This window comes from Tachypleus tridentatus, chromosome 1 (genome assembly GCF_004210375.1).
Source record: "Tachypleus tridentatus isolate NWPU-2018 chromosome 1, ASM421037v1, whole genome shotgun sequence".
In the NCBI taxonomy this organism is placed as follows: domain Eukaryota; kingdom Metazoa; phylum Arthropoda; class Merostomata; order Xiphosura; family Limulidae; genus Tachypleus; species Tachypleus tridentatus.
The window spans coordinates 87842604-87858700 of NC_134825.1; the positions used below are offsets into that span (position 1 = coordinate 87842604).

General features: G+C 35.8%; 1 protein-coding gene across 3 annotated transcripts in view; it reads left to right on the top strand.

Annotated features, from left to right (window-relative positions):
• Positions 1-13987, top strand: part of Tbcc (Tubulin-binding cofactor C) — a 52206-nt gene extending 38219 nt beyond the window's left edge. For all 3 annotated transcript variants that reach the window (XR_013030431.1, XR_013030428.1, XR_013030430.1), the window contains one exon: positions 13119-13987. The gene's annotated coding sequence lies outside the window, so the exon portion shown is untranslated. The remainder of the gene's footprint in view (positions 1-13118) is intronic.
• The last annotated feature ends 2110 nt before the right edge of the window (positions 13988-16097 follow it).

A 16097-nucleotide genomic window follows, 5' to 3' on the forward strand; every position in this document is an offset into this window, starting at 1 on the left:
ATAATTCATTCATGTCCTCAGTCTCTGGAATCCCCTTCCAACAGCAAAGATCTGCCCAATTGACCCAGGACAAGATCCATAGAGGTCAATAGACCTCCCTCGAATAAAGACAGTAAAGAAAAAAGACGTGGTCGTAAACAGAAGGGTTCTCCGCCAAATTCGCCTACACGTAAATACAAATGGCCACCCTGATACAATGGAACTGTCGAGGTTTACGTTCTAATCTGGGTGACATGAAAACACTGGTTGCTTCCTACCATCCTGTTTGTCTCTCCTTACAGGAAACATTTCTTAAACTTGCCGATACAGTCACCTTTTGATGGTTTTCTTTATACAGAAATGACAGGCTGTGTGATGCACGAGTGCACCGAAAGAAGGTGGCACTGTTGGTTGATCAGCTTGTGCTCACCTTGTCTTTGCCATTCGACACACCCTTGGAGTTCATAGCCATCCTTATTTCCTTGGGTCATACCATCACTGTTTTTCTCTACCTGTCGCCTGGAGAGACATATGATCAAACAGAACTTGATGCTCTCATTGAACAGTTGCCATCTCCCTTTTTCATCTTCTCTGGAGAAGTGTTGATTCTCTCTCATCACAACCTTTCTCTTTTCAATACTAGTTCTTCTACTTATTTCCATGTACCTAGTCAGTTCTTTACTGCTATTGATCTCTCAGTTTGCTCCCTTTCATTATTTTTTTACCATTTTTATGAAGGGTTGACAATAATCCACGAGGCAGTGATCATTTTCCTATAATTTTTAGAGAGACTGGCCGTGGTCGATGCCACCTGACCCACGTGCCCCAGTGGAAGCTGGATCAGGCAGACTGGCTCTCTTTTACTGCTCTCACAGAACGTAATCCTGCCATTGTCTGTAAGCCATCACTAGACGACTGTATGGCAACAGTAACTGACTGTATTATACTAGCAGCTGCTCGTTGTATTTTTAAAACATCGACACGCTTTCAACTATATCTTCACACGCTTTCAACTATATCTTCGTCCATGGTGGAATTAAACACAGGCTGGAATAATTTATGTAGATGTTCCACACTCCAGAACGCCATCACTTTCCAGGGGCACTCGTGCACATGCTCGGTGGGTAAGACGTAAAAGCCAGCTGGACTCTTGGATTAAGTTCACAACCAGCATATCTTCTACCACCAGTTCCAAAATCATATGGGACAAGATTCGAAGGTTTAGTGGGCAATATAATTCTGTCTCCCTCTCGATCTTGCTCTCTTATGATCAGGAACTAGCTGATACCTATAGTGTCGCCTGTACTACAGTTGAAAGCTTTTACGGGGTATCTAGCACTTCTGCTTCTTCTTCCATCTTCTTAGCTCTCCGAGTGATTACCTCTTTTTTCCGAGTTGATTGTCTCTGTGACTATAATCGTCCCTTTACACTGGTGGAATTCAAACTGGCCCTTCATTGGTATGGCCGTGCATTGGTCGGACCTGATGATGTACACTATGAAATGCTGCGTCACCTATCTCCTGCTTCTCTTGCTGTTCTTCTGATTGATTTTAACTGGATCTGGTAGGAAAATGTATTTCCTGATGGCTGGTACCAGGCTATTGTCCTACGTTTCTCTAAGCCTGGGAAGGATCCCAAGGTTCCTTCAAACTACTATTCAGTTGCTTTGACGAGCTGTCTCTGTAAGATCTTAGAGAGGATGGTTAATGCTAGTCTTATTAGGTTTCTGGAATTAAACAACCTTCTCTCGCCCAACCAGTGTAGGTTACGACGACAACACTCCACCATGGACCACCTGATTCGATTTGAAACGTCAATCAGCGAAGCCTTTCTCAAACGACAACATTTTGTATCAATATCCTTTGACATTGAGAAGGCTTATGATACAGTATGGAGGTATGGCATTTTGCAAAACCTCCATATGTATTGGTTACATGGTCATTTGCCCATTTTTATTAAATTTTTAATGGACAGGAGATTCCAAGTTCGTGCGAGTTCGACACTTTCCCTTTCTTTACTAAAGGAACTTGAAGTCCCTCAAGGCTGTGTTTTGAGTGTCACACTTTTCAGTATAAAGTTAATGCCATCACTGAACAACACTCTCTTACTGTTGCAAACGGGCTCTATGTCGACGACTACGACATATCATGTCAGTCATTGAACGTGAGGTATATTGAGCGGCAGCTACAGACTACTCAGTCGTTTACTGAAGTGGACCACAGCAAATGGCTTTTACTTCTCCCTCTAAAATCCTTTGAATGCACTTTTGATGACAACAAGCTCTTCACCCTGATCCTGAACTTTGTTGGTGAAGTTGAGCTACCTGTGGTCCCTGAGACAAAGTTGTTGTGTACTGTTTTTGACTTAAGCTGACCTTTATACCACACATCAAGCAGCTATGGGTCAAATGTACAGGAGCACTGAACATTCCCCATGTTCTCTCTTCCACCACTTGGGGTGGATCGATGTTCGATGGTGAAGATATCGTGCTGTTATTTCATTGAAACTCAACTATGGATCACTGGTCTATGGCTCTGCCGGGATCTTGGCCTTAAAGATGCTGCATTGCATTCATCATCAAGGATATCGGCTCTGCACTGGGGCTTTCTGCATTTTTCCTTTTCAGAGCTTAAACATACAGTGTCATGAACCTTCTTTGCACCTCCCAGCTTCTGTGTTTACTGCTGAACTGTATGCCATTTCTCTTGGCCTGGATCACATAGAAGCTAAGCAGTACTCTAAGTGCACTATTTATACTGACTCCTTTAGTTCTCTACTGGTCCTGTGCGTGTTCCATACATGTACTATGGTCTTGTATTCAAGGCTCGACTCCGTGCCGGTTGGCAGTCGACTTGGAGCAACTAACGTGAAAAGAAGTTTTTCCAAATAAAACTCTATATTGGACTTTGGCCATTTTGCTTCTGTAAGGATCGGAAAGAGTAAGTTGTTTTAACCAGACTATGCACTGGTCACAGTTTTTTAACTCATTTTCTTTTATCTGGGACTGATGCACCAATGTGTAGTCTGTCTAACACTCCGGTCACTATAAGCCACATTTTACTTTCTTGCCGTCGTTGAGAGTCATAACGACGGCACCATTTTAAACATGTTCTGTCTCAAGGTTTATCCGTAACGTTAGACAGCACTATTGGTGATGGTAATACTGTCCGCGTTGGAAATGTTTTTAGTTGTTTAAAGGCCATTAATCTTTTTAATGCTATTTAAGTTTTTAATTTATACATGATTCCCTTTTAAGAATCAAAGTCCATCTAGTTCGATTTGAAATTAGAAAATGGCCGTAACGTAAAATAACTCGAAACCAGTACTGGAAAGGCCAACTTCAGGTGACTAGCACTACTGTTTGAACTACCTGTTTGAATTTCTCGTTATTTATCTTGGCGAGTTATAATTAAAGTTTTGCTATAAATCTTTTAAAACTTTTATTACTTTTTGAAAATGGCTATAACGTCAAATAACTCGGAACCATGACTGGAAAGGCCAACTTTAGGTGACTGACGGTGGTTTTGGAACTTACCAGTTAGTCTTCCTGCCGTGTTATGATAATTACAATTATGCTACAGAAAGTCCTTTACAATTTGTATTACTGTAGTTTATCTCTTACTGCTGTAGACTAGACGTAAACGTTGGTTTTAATGCTATTTATGTTTTTTAAAACTTATTTTATTTTACTTTCTTGTTATGAATTTTACTAAATTCGCTTTAATTTTAATTATTTACTGGATGTTTGGCGTAGCCTTGCTGCTTTGTGCCATAAAACACCAAACCAACCAACCACTTGTAGATTTCACATTTTGAATTACACTCTGTTGTCATTTAGGCTGGATGCCTTCACAGTCTTTATACTCTTCGGTAACACTAGGTCATCATGATAATGTGTTAGCATTTCCATGATTATATCCAGGGCAACACACGATACTAAAGATTTATTGTTATAGATTTTGAAATGACAATGCTGTCTTGTCTACTGGATTGAGAAAATTCACCATCCATTGCAATGCTACATGATAAATCTTGTCCGTGTAGATAACAGTGAAAATAACTTTGAGCTTGAACAACACTTGTTCGTTCAAAATTGTAAAATACCTTCATTCTGCAACATTCATTGCTTTGCTGTAGTAAAGAGTTGCTTGTTCTATTTCATGGTGTACTTGTGACAACATTACTCCCACTGTCAAACCACTCGAATCTGTATCAGTGAATATTCACTCGTTTCAGTGAATATTCGCGAGTTGTGTATGATAATGCAGAAATAGTTAAGTTCCCTCTTCACTTATTATTTATATACAAATGGAAATCTAACAAAACTTGGTTTGCTTTTGAAGTAATTTGTGAAGAGAAGGAACTACGTCGATTATTTTACAAAGCAATGATGGTAAGAGTAAAGTCCAAGAAATTATCTTATTTTACACAGGTTCTTATTAGTGTTGGCCGATTCTGAACAGAATCGGTCATCAGAGACGCTTCGTCTCTGCTGACTAGTATCTTAAACCTCTTCTGTTGACAGAAGTGTTCACACTTCTTGGCACTCGCATACAATTCTTTTTCATTAACTGAACAAATTTCCTTAGGCCATCATGAAAAAAAAATCACAAGTCTTTCAATGTACAGTTATGATACCCTTATAGATTAGTTCATTCGAGGGTTGTTCAAAGCACCCTTTAATAATCATTGAAATGTAGCAGCTGCATAACATAATCACTTGGTAACACTACAAATGACCACAACTAATTTCCTGCAGTAAAGACTGTCTTCTCTTAACTTGCTTTGTCGGCTTTCCGCTTGCTTGTATCATTCTTTATGATTCAATGTTTAAAATCATTTCGATCCAGATAGAGCATCCAAAGTAGTCAATACTTGGCAGTGGGTTAGCATCTTTTTTATGACTTCATTCAGTTTTGGTTAAACCATATAGACCCTATTGGATCTATCTATCTTCAAAATTGCAATAGGCAATGAACATGAATTATTACTCAGTTCTATCACTCCATGTTCTCTTATTTCTTCTTTCTATTTGAAAGCTTCAATTTACTTTGAAAACGGGAGTCGTTTGGCTATATGATGTATTGGTGCTGCAGTTTCAGTGTCAGGCCTTTCAAGTATTTCCTAGTCTGTGAAACATGTCTTGATCAGCTGTAAGATTTTTATAGCTGACCATGCAGCTGTTATAAGTGAGGTGTGTTAAGTTGGTCTTATGTAAGAATTTGATATTGGACTTATTATTTCAAAGGTAGCTGCTTCTGACATTTTTGACGTGTAAGTAGTGCCTGTGTAGCCTACCGTGTTGCAATCTTTCATTCATATGCGACTCGAATTTTATAGTTTGTTGTTTATTGTAATTATATCTTTATTCTTCAGGTCCTTTATGAGTTCTGACTATTAATCGTTCAGTACATGCTGGAGAGTTTGGTTCTACTATACTTAGACCACTGGATGTAAATTTAGTATAATAAATTCTGGTATCCGTATTTTACTTCTTGTATTACAGTGACTTCCCCCCCCCTTGTTTTCACTGTTAGGACATCTGGTTTAGTAAATGTTTGTGAAACTATTTGAAGTTAGCCAAACTTAACATCCATGTCACTTCATGAAGTCGATTCTCAATATACTCTTCCTCTATGTCAAATGTCCACTTATCATGAAATATAGAGAAACTTCCCCCAGTGAGGGTAACTGTCTACTTGTTGTTTGCATTTTCTTTCATCATTGTTAGATATAAGTTCAAACCTTTCTTTTCCAAATTGTTTCAGACTATTGTAACTGTAGAACTAATGTTGATCAACATACTTCAGGACTTTCCATCAGTTAACAGGTGGACTGGTTTATTTAAATAATGAGCTTCTTATTTCACTTGGGACAGATGGAGTATTTTTACACTGAAAAAATTCAATTAATCCCTTATTCCCAATGTCTGGCTAGTTTTTTATTGTTTCTTTGATCTTAATTGGCTTGAAGACCCATCTTTAGAGCACTGTCTTCTTGGTGTATTAAAGCTGTTGGTTTTTCACAGCCTCAACTGTAATGGTTGTTTGAAACACTTAACAGCTATCTTTTACTGATATAGTTTAGGAGGTATTTTCTAGATGTTTCTTTTGTAGTTGCAGGCAATAAATTCTTTTCAGTTATTTTGAGCTGAGCCTAGGTATTCTAAAACTACTTTTCTGAAAGTAGAATAACCGTTATGTTAGCAGTTCTCGCTAGCAATTAACCAAAGAGCATTAAAGATATGGCATACAACAATATAATTAACACATAGGCCATTGTTTTATCTGTCGTATTCCTGATAGCCCCTGGTATTTGGTGAAAGGCCTTGTCGGTCCTAGATATGACATTTATAGTGTGGTTGACATGTATATTTATTACATATTATTTATTTGCTCTTTCTCGTATGTTATTAAAATTGTTTTTTTTTCAAGTACAGTTTAAAAAATATTAAGCCAATTCTTCTAAAATATGATTTTGTGTTTTAACACGAGCAAGAATAATGCCGAGCCATATTAGGGCCAAATATTAGTAATTATTATTTTTACCGTTTTAATGGTATCCTGAGACCTGAGGTAGTTCAGAAATGCAGTATTTTCTGAATTTTATATTGCAGTGATTTTATATTGTATTCTCAGAATATCAACAACATTATTCTTATTTTCAAGTATTAAAATAACATTGTTAAGAATATGTTATCATCTTTGACAGATTTATCTTCACGGTGAAAAGCCTTGTAAATGCTAATATTTTAAAAGTTGTTTCAGTTATATTTATTTAAATTTACTCTGCAACGTAACACTTATTTTAACACACGAGAAACCGTTACAAATCCATATTCCATCCTTAATCCTATTCACTTCATGAAATGCATTTACTGGAAATATAATGTGCTTAAAAGTAAAAACAAGTTGTGTTAAATTTTCCATATCAAAATTCTGTCAAATTCTTATAAAGTTGATCAAATTATTGGAAGAACCTTTGTGATCACTGTATAATTTATAGCAAAATAACTTGCAAAACAAATTTAAATAAATATAACTGAAACAACTTTAAAAATATTAGCATTTACAAGGCTTTTCATCGTGAAGATAAATCTGTCAAAGATAACATATTCTTAATACCCAACACCCTAAAGATACTAAAGTATCGGATGTTGTACATGAAACCTTTCACACATCACAGAACGACCCAACGATTAGCACCATGTTACCGAAGAAATTTTACGCCATAACAGATGTGAAACAAATCACGAACTTCATTGGTACTTTGCTTGTCTATCAGATTTTTAAATACCTTTGCGATCGTTTCAGTTTTAGTACATATTTTTGCATTGACATAGAACAAATATTGAACTTAATTACACCTTCAATACTAAGTAATCGTTTACTATTGACATTTAAAGTACAATTTGCATTTTAACTTGGGAAAAGGTGGGCCAACTGCTGTTATAATTATCATTATCCACACATTTTAGGAAATGTATATGCAGCTGAATATACAGATGGTTAAAGCTGTTATATTGGTGAAACAAACGAACAACTTTCTATTAATTAATGGGAACATTTAAAATCTTCATCTCGTGTATCTCAACACGTCCAGGAAATTTCATTATTTTGATTCTTTTCGGCTAAAGATCCTTGGTAGAAAAGACAAAGTTAATAGACAAAAAGAAGTCTTATAAGCAAAAATGCATCTAACCCTCTTCTTAAGAAGTACAAAGGTGTTAATTTATAACTATTTTAATTGCATTCTTTCTTGTTTTTTAGAAAGTTTCAACATTTAGACTCGGGCATAAAGCTCTACTTATTACAGTAAAACTAAGAATTTAAGATCACCTTCCTTTCAAAAAGGGATTTTCAGGAAAAAGAAATTGGTTGACAATTAGAAAAGAGTAAATATGTAATATGAGAGTATTAACGAATCAAAAATGTTAAAAGTGTATTTAAAATGAAATAAAAAACTATGCAAAATATACAGAAAACCTGATATTTTCATTACGTGTCCTCCGCTTGGTAGAGCGGTAAGTCTTCGGATTTACAACGCTGAAATCAGGGGTTTGAATTCCTGTAGATGGGCGGCCTTGGGGTGGTCCCCCTAGGGTCAATCGGCTGGTCCACCAAGTTCCAGTGTTGAATGTTATCAACAGATGTTGTGGACATAGTACATGATTCTCGTGTTTGGGTACTGTGTTCGCGAAACCCTGGCGTTGTTGCAGTGCTTTTGTTTGGCATTGTACTGTGTCCCCTTGTAGGGCTGTCATGGTGGATGGGGCCAGTGGGCGCCAAAACATTCTTTTTTTATAATGGATCCCGGAAATAAAACTTCGACACGTTTTCCACGGTATCCTTTAATGGCCTAAAAGATACTGATGCCCACAGCATCGCCGATTCTTTTGGCGAAAGATTTTGCCGGGTATGTAGCACTTCTGCTTCATCCTCCACTTTCTTCGCCATCAAGACTCGGGCAGAGTGGTCGCCTCTTTCCTTTCTGGCTGATCGTCTCTATGACTATAACCGCTTCTTTACACTGTTGGAACTTAAGCTGGCTCTTCATCAGTCTGACAGTACATCAGTCGAACCTGATGATACAATACGATATGCTGCGCCATCTCTCTACTGCTTCTCTTGCTATTCTGCTGAAGGTTTTTAACTGGACTAGGCAGGAGAATGTTTTTTTTCTGATTTGTGGTATCTGGCTATTGTCTTACCTTTCTCCAACTGCTTTGAGTTGTCTCTGTAAGACCTTAGAGAGATGGTTAATGCTCGTCTTGTTTGGTTCTTCGAATCAAACAACCTCCTCTTGTTCACTTAGTGTGGGTTCCAATAACAATGCTCTACCATGGATCACCTGATTCGACTTGAAACGTCGATCAGAGAAGCCTTTCTCAAGCGACAACATCTTATATTAGTATTAATTGAACCTGAGAAGGCTTATGATTCTACATGGATGTATGGTATTTTGCGAGATCTTCACTTATATGGGTTGCGTGGCTACTTGCCCATTTTTATTAATTTTTTCATGAACAGGAGATTCCAAGTTCGTGTGAGTTCAACACTTTCCCGTTTTTTTCTACAGGAACTTGGAGTCTCTCAGAGCTGTGTTTTGAGTATCACACTTTTCAGTATAAAGGTTAATGCCATCACTGAACAACACCCTTTTACTGTTGCAAACGCGCTCTATGTCGACGACTTCCACATCTGATGTTAGTCGTTAAACATGAGGCTCATTAAGCAGCAGCTACAGACTGCCCTCAATCGTTTACTGAAGTGAATCACATCAAATGGTTTTAACTTTGTCTCTAAAACCGTTTGTATGCACTTTTGCTGACAACAAGCTATTCATCTAGATTCTGAACTCCTTATCGGTGAAGTTGTGCTACCCGTGGTCCCTAAGACAATGTTCTTTGGGCTTATCTTTGACTATAAGCTGACCTTTATACCACACATCAAGCAGCCACAAGTCAAGTGTACAAGAGCATTGAACATCCTCCGTGACCTCTCTTCCACCACTTGGGGAACAGATCGATGTTCTATGCTCACTTTGATATATCATGCTCTCATTCGATCGAAACTGGACTTATGGGTCTCTGGTCTGTGGCTCTGTCAGGATCTCGGCCTTGAAGATGCTGGACCCCTTTGATCATCAGGGGCTTCAGCTTTGGATGGAGGCTTTCTGCACTTTCCCAGTTCAAAGTTTGTACACACTCATGAACCTCCTTTACACCTCTGCCATTTGCAATTGTCTTTACTGTATGCTTCAAAACTTCGATCTTTACCACATCCTCCCACCTACAGCTGTGTTTTTCTTCCTCAATGGGCCATGCTTTTTCAGAACAATCTGCTGCTGTTCCTTTTGGCCTTTGTATCCAGACACAGTTGGATGACATTGCTGTATCCATTGGTCAGCCCATCCCACCATGGATTATTACTATCCCTAAATGTGACGTTACTTTGATTAATCTGAAAAAAAACACACGATACACCTTTTTGAAAGTACCATCTTTTGTTTGCTGGACACTTTTCACACCATCCTTCCATTCTCATATATACAGTTGGTTCAAAATCAGTTGATTGTGGGCTCTGCTGTGGTTTGTTGTGGTTCGGTGATTACACATAGAATCCCTTCTACAGTTTCTGTGTTTAATGCCAAACTCTATCCCATTTCTCATGCCCTGGATCACATAAAAGCTAAGCAGTACTTGAATTATGCTGTTTATACTAACTCGTTTATATCTCTACTGGCTGTGGAATCACTTCATGTTAATCCTCATCCTGTTCTTAAAACCAACTGGCCGTTTATCTTTAACATCTATTTCTATCCAGTTTTTCTGGATACCAGGCCACGTTGGTATTCGCGCGAACGAGCTCGCTGACACCGCACCTAACTCTGTCCGAGCTGGTGCTATTACTACTGTGCCTATTCCATACATAAACTATGGTTCTGTATTCAAGGTTCGGATCCGCACCAGTTGGCAGTCGACTTGGAGTGAACAACACAAAATTAAGCCTTTCCAGATAAAACCCTCTATTGCGTTTAGGATTTTGATTGTCTTGTTTCTGTAAGAATCGGAAGTTGTCCTAACTAGATTACGCATTGGTCACAGTTTAACTCATCCTTTTCTTTTTATCTGTGACTGATGCACCAGTGTGTGATCTGTGTAACACTCGGGTCACAGTAGTTCACATTTTACTGTCATGCCTTCGTTACGACCCTCAACGACGGCACCATTTACCCTTGACGATGGACAATGTCCATTGGCTTATGGTGACACTGCCCAGCTTACCGATGTTTTTAGTTTTTTAAGAGCCAATGGAATTTCTAACGCTATTTACATTTTTAATTCAAAAATTGGACTTCATTTTATTTTAACATAATTCCTTTTTACGAATTTTAATAATTTTACTTTAGTTTGAATTTTTTACTGGTTGTTTAGTGCAGATAGCCTAGTTACTTTGCGCCATAAAACGTCAACCAACCAACCGATGGATACTCATAATGGGCAGAGCATAGAAAATCTACAGTATAAGTTAGTTTTTCAGAAGCATTAGGCCTATGTATGATACTTTGTTTGATTATTATAAATTATTTTTTCTGTATTAAAATTAGTCGGCTTTCAGTAAAAACCAGATTTATAACAATTCTCTAGTCAATATGTTTCGCCCCCAATGGCTCAGCGGTATGTCTGCGGACTTACAACGCTAAAAACCGGGTTTCGATACTCGTGGTAGGCAGAGCACAGATAGCCCATTGTGTAGCTTTGTGTTTAATTCAAAACAATAAAAGATGTTTCATCGTATGTGATTTAGAATATATCTGTACGTCTTAGTCACGTATAACTACAACAGCTAAGAAATCATATAATGGTTTAGCACAATCATGTGTAGGAAGTTTATGCACATACCTTATATTTTTATGAAGAAACATCTTCAATTAAAAAAAAACAAAATATCGTAATACTTCGTCAGGCTATCTACTGAAAATATATAGTTATTTTTACACTGCACAAAATGTGAATTTTAAAAACTTATAAACGGTTACTTTTAGTTGGCAATAATTGAACTGAAATTTAAACGTAATATCCTTTCAGCACAAGGTAGTTGTTACAGTAATTCAGAGAATAACTCTTTCAGGTGTAAGTTAATTGCTGTAATAATAATAATAATAATATATGAAAGGTATACTTGGACCAGTTCAGGCCGGTAAAATTCAAAGTTTCGTAAACATTCTTATCACAAAGTATCTCATTTTAAATGCACTGTTACCATCATCACTTGATTGCTGAATAATGTTTAAAATCTTTAACTTTCTTAATTGTTGGTTTATAAATATTTTCATCATTATTATTGTATAGAAATTTAAATTGGAAGAAAACTTTAAAATTGTTAGAAAAAAGTTTACATTAATATGGATTCATTTTCGACGGTTATAGTGCTTATTACTTATTTAAACGTTAACCAAAAGTTATTTGGATACAGCGCTTACTGTCTCTCGAATAAACAACCAAAAATACCAGTTATTCCAATACGTATTTCTTTTATAATTTTGTTGTATAAAACATCTATTAATTTTGTAACAACTGAAATGTTTTCTAATAAATTTGGAGGAAAATGTAGTTTAAACAGCCGCAGCTGGATATAGTTGTTTATACACCAAAAATTACAAACATTCAATTGAAATGAAGCTCAGTTGTGTGGTTATGTAAGAACTGAAGTTTACTTACGCCACTTACGTCGTGAGCTATTTAAAATAAACAGTATCGCACTATATGCCATAGAACATTATTAAGGCTGCAATTATAAATTAAAAACAAGCGAATACTTCATTTTCCGTTATTCATTTCAAACTACACGTATTCAGTGTAACACCCATTAAGTTGTTCAATCGACAGTGTCAAAACGTGCGACATATTTCGTATGATATTATATTGTTTGAAATAATTTATTCACACGAGATTTATAAACAGTTATTCGTTGTTTACAAGGTTTAAATTATAAACTCTACCTACCCATGCAAATCTGAATACCTAGGTGTATTGCAAAGTTTGTGTCTGCGTCAAAAGCAACGAACAACAGTTAATCTATCAAAGCGATAACACGCTATCGTATACCTTTTCCGTAATACTTGTATAACGAAGGTGGATGGTTTTGTGTGTACCCTGTCACGTTTAACAGATATAAAAAAAACTGTGGTCACTCCTGATGCAATAGTAGAGTATCACATATTCAATATGAATCTGCAAAAAAAAAATAAACTTTGTAAATATTATTAGTATCTAACATGCATGTGACAAAATGGTTATATATGGTTATATATAAAGAAAAACATGTTATTGCATCTGTGCTTGTGGTTTTAAGTGCAATCTTGAAGTATATTTTGTTCTCTATTTAAAAGAAAAGTGAATTCAATATTACTGGTCTACATTAATCTACGTTTTGTTCACTGGAGACGAAAAGTTGTCCATCATGTAAAATTTAAATAAAGGGATGTAACATAAATACCAAATGAAAATTCATAATCTACAAGGCCAGTTTTATTTGCACTTGGGTGTTGTTTAACTCGATATTGATGTCCTAATTAGTAATCTGTGAAATTATGAAAATGAAACTGTACACTTGTTTTTTTTCTTCCATTCTAGGTAATATCAAGCCAGGTGAACAAGAAACAAAATATGGGCTGTGGATTTTTGTGGACAATTCTGTGGTTTATAATACTTGTATGTTTAGCTTACCCAATTGCATTTTTTTTGGCTGGGTTTTACGTTCTCCTCAGCCCTCTTGACGCTTGCTGCAGCGGTTGTCATGACATCGTAAGCTTCTTGTTGCGTGGCACGCAACTTCCTCTCACTTGTGCACAAAATATGGTCAGCGGGAAACCATTGTTTTAAGATTAACAAAACAACAACAACAAAAAAACCACTCCACACTAATCTGCTTGGGAAAGTCGAGAAAGTACTGAATGTCAAACCCACAACTAGAGCTAATGAATCCAAACTCGCAGGTACAGCTCTGTGTACTTTCATCGCTGGAAGGCACGATCTGTTATGACGTACCGTTATTACTATGATGTTCTTTGCATGATACTTTATTAATTTGTTTTCATTTTCAATATTTAGAATTTATGAAAAATGTTGTTACGTTTATTGGGCCTGTTTCAAACTTATTTTGCTTAATTGATTATAGTATTTTTCATATAACTTAATTTCTGGTCTCTGAATTTAGAATAATATTTTGTGTAGTCGTCTGTTGATTTGAAAAATGAATTGAGAAATTTTTTGAAACGTTTTATTTTTGTACTCAACAAATTTTCCTGATTCTTCCTTTCATATTTTCAATGACAGAATTAATTACTGTAGTGACAAGATCCGTAGAATGAACAAAAGTAAATATGAATTATTTTCATGTAAATATTTGCGACTTAATATTTCCGTAAATAAAAAACAGTTTAAGTTTACTATGTTTTTAAATATTTATATAAAGATAAAATAAATCTCAATTACTCTGACCATTTTCATTTCATCTTTCTTTTGTATTGTATTAATTTTGTGTTATTAATCAATGTCGTATGGCAAGTAGTATTGTACTACTAATTTGGAAGATTCAATTGACTATGAATGATGTCATTCTCCACTACGTTACGTATCCGATCTCACACACACACACACACACACACACACACACACACACTCTTATTCGAAAGTTACATAGCATATGATGGTTCCGAGAAGAAACCCCAGCGCAATGTTCCGTTCTGTTGAAACTGTTAACATGTCGCAGATTTTTCGTTATCCTACTATGATAAATGTTGCAGGAACTGTTCTCTGGCGGATGTGGACATCCCTCTGCTCGCTTGGAAGTTTATATACTTGGCCTTTACTTTCCATTTATCCTGTTACATATTTTATTTCGAACGAGTCTCCCATTTACTACGTTACGCACGTTAAGAATTATTATTACAAATAACTGGAAACTTTAATTTAGTAGTTAATTAAATATTAATATGTATCAAATTTATAATATCTACCAAGAAGATTGGTACACATTATATTTGTGCTAAATAAAGAAAATTTTCTAATATGCAAATAATACAATTGATAATAACGGTTATTACAATTATTTGTTTGTATACAAGAGTTTTATAAACTTAAACTACGGTGAGTCTTCTGTTTGGTTTACAACTGAATATTTTATTGACGGTGCAGGTCTACGACGAGAAAATTAATTCTGAGTTGATACTGTTGCGCTTCGTCTAAACTAACAACGTCTTTTCTTAGATGGCTTCGCATTAAGTACAAGCTAGAAATAATGTCCGAAATAATTCACTGAAGTTAAACGGTTTGTAATGTTCGACATATGTAGACGTTCCTGGCCATATATCTGTAGTTTATTTTCCCGATTAATAGACGTTAATTCCAATTATAACTCCTGAGGCCTATAGCACACTGACTGTAGCTAACTAATAACATTACTCTTCTGTCTCTTGGCTTGCCGTTTTTATACGAATCATACGAGTTTCTTGAAGTTTTAACAATGTTCGAAAAGGTACCAGTGTTTTCATAAGACAATTATTGTTGATTCTTACTCTCAAGAATCTTCTAAAAATTCGAGAACAGACGGAGTTTGGGCAATACATAATCAAGAATATACGTCACACACAAAAAAAAAAAACTCTTATGAAACAAGCGTAGGTATTAAAATAAACGTATAATGGTAAGTCCTTTACACAATCCAAAATACTTTTAATTTAACTGTTTTGCTAACAGCATGATTGTGACCTTATTGTGACGACCACTCGGAGCTTACTGTATTCCGAATATCGTTGAGCACAAGCTAATGAACCTTCGTTAAAATTTGTTCAAACTATACATTGCCACGTGCTGCCATGTACCGCACTTGAATCTCCCAACTTGCCAAGTTTTATACAGTTCGCGTGTCGTACGCCATATTTTTTATAAAGTGTAGGATGTATAAAATGTCGCCCTGCAAATATTCAAGCCTGGAAAGGAACAAAGTTTTGAATAAAACTGCAAAATCAGGAAGTCGATGTTAAAAAAAAACAAGTTGAACTATTCAGTCGAAATACAAGTGTATTAACGAAGTTTTCGTCATTGCTTTAGTACATCAAATAAATACAATTAAGAATATTTATTATTTCCTTATTATTCTTAGACATGTCACTGGTTAGGCTTATAAGATTTTTATGGTAGGCGAAGTTGTGAAAATTGTGTGCACTTAGAATAAAGGTACGTAATTTTTCGAAGAGAAGTAATTAAAAACAATTTAAAGTACGAATTTGGATGAACAAATAGGAACCTTAAACTAGGCAACACACACACAATAGCTTTGAATAATCAAATATTTCTTAATTTTTATGTATCTTTGATTCTAAATTATTTGTATGTTTACAATGAAATTGTATTAATCAAGTGTTAATTGAATGTATTCTATTATGATTAGTTTACGCTTGTATTAGAATTTAAAATAATTAGTAAGCTAATATTTCATAGTTTTTGTTTTCCTGCCAAGCTTAGTGATTTTACATGTTAACATAAAACAATTCATCGGCTTCATCCAAAGTTGTCTTTTCGATATTTCAGTGGTGGAGGTGGAGAAATTGT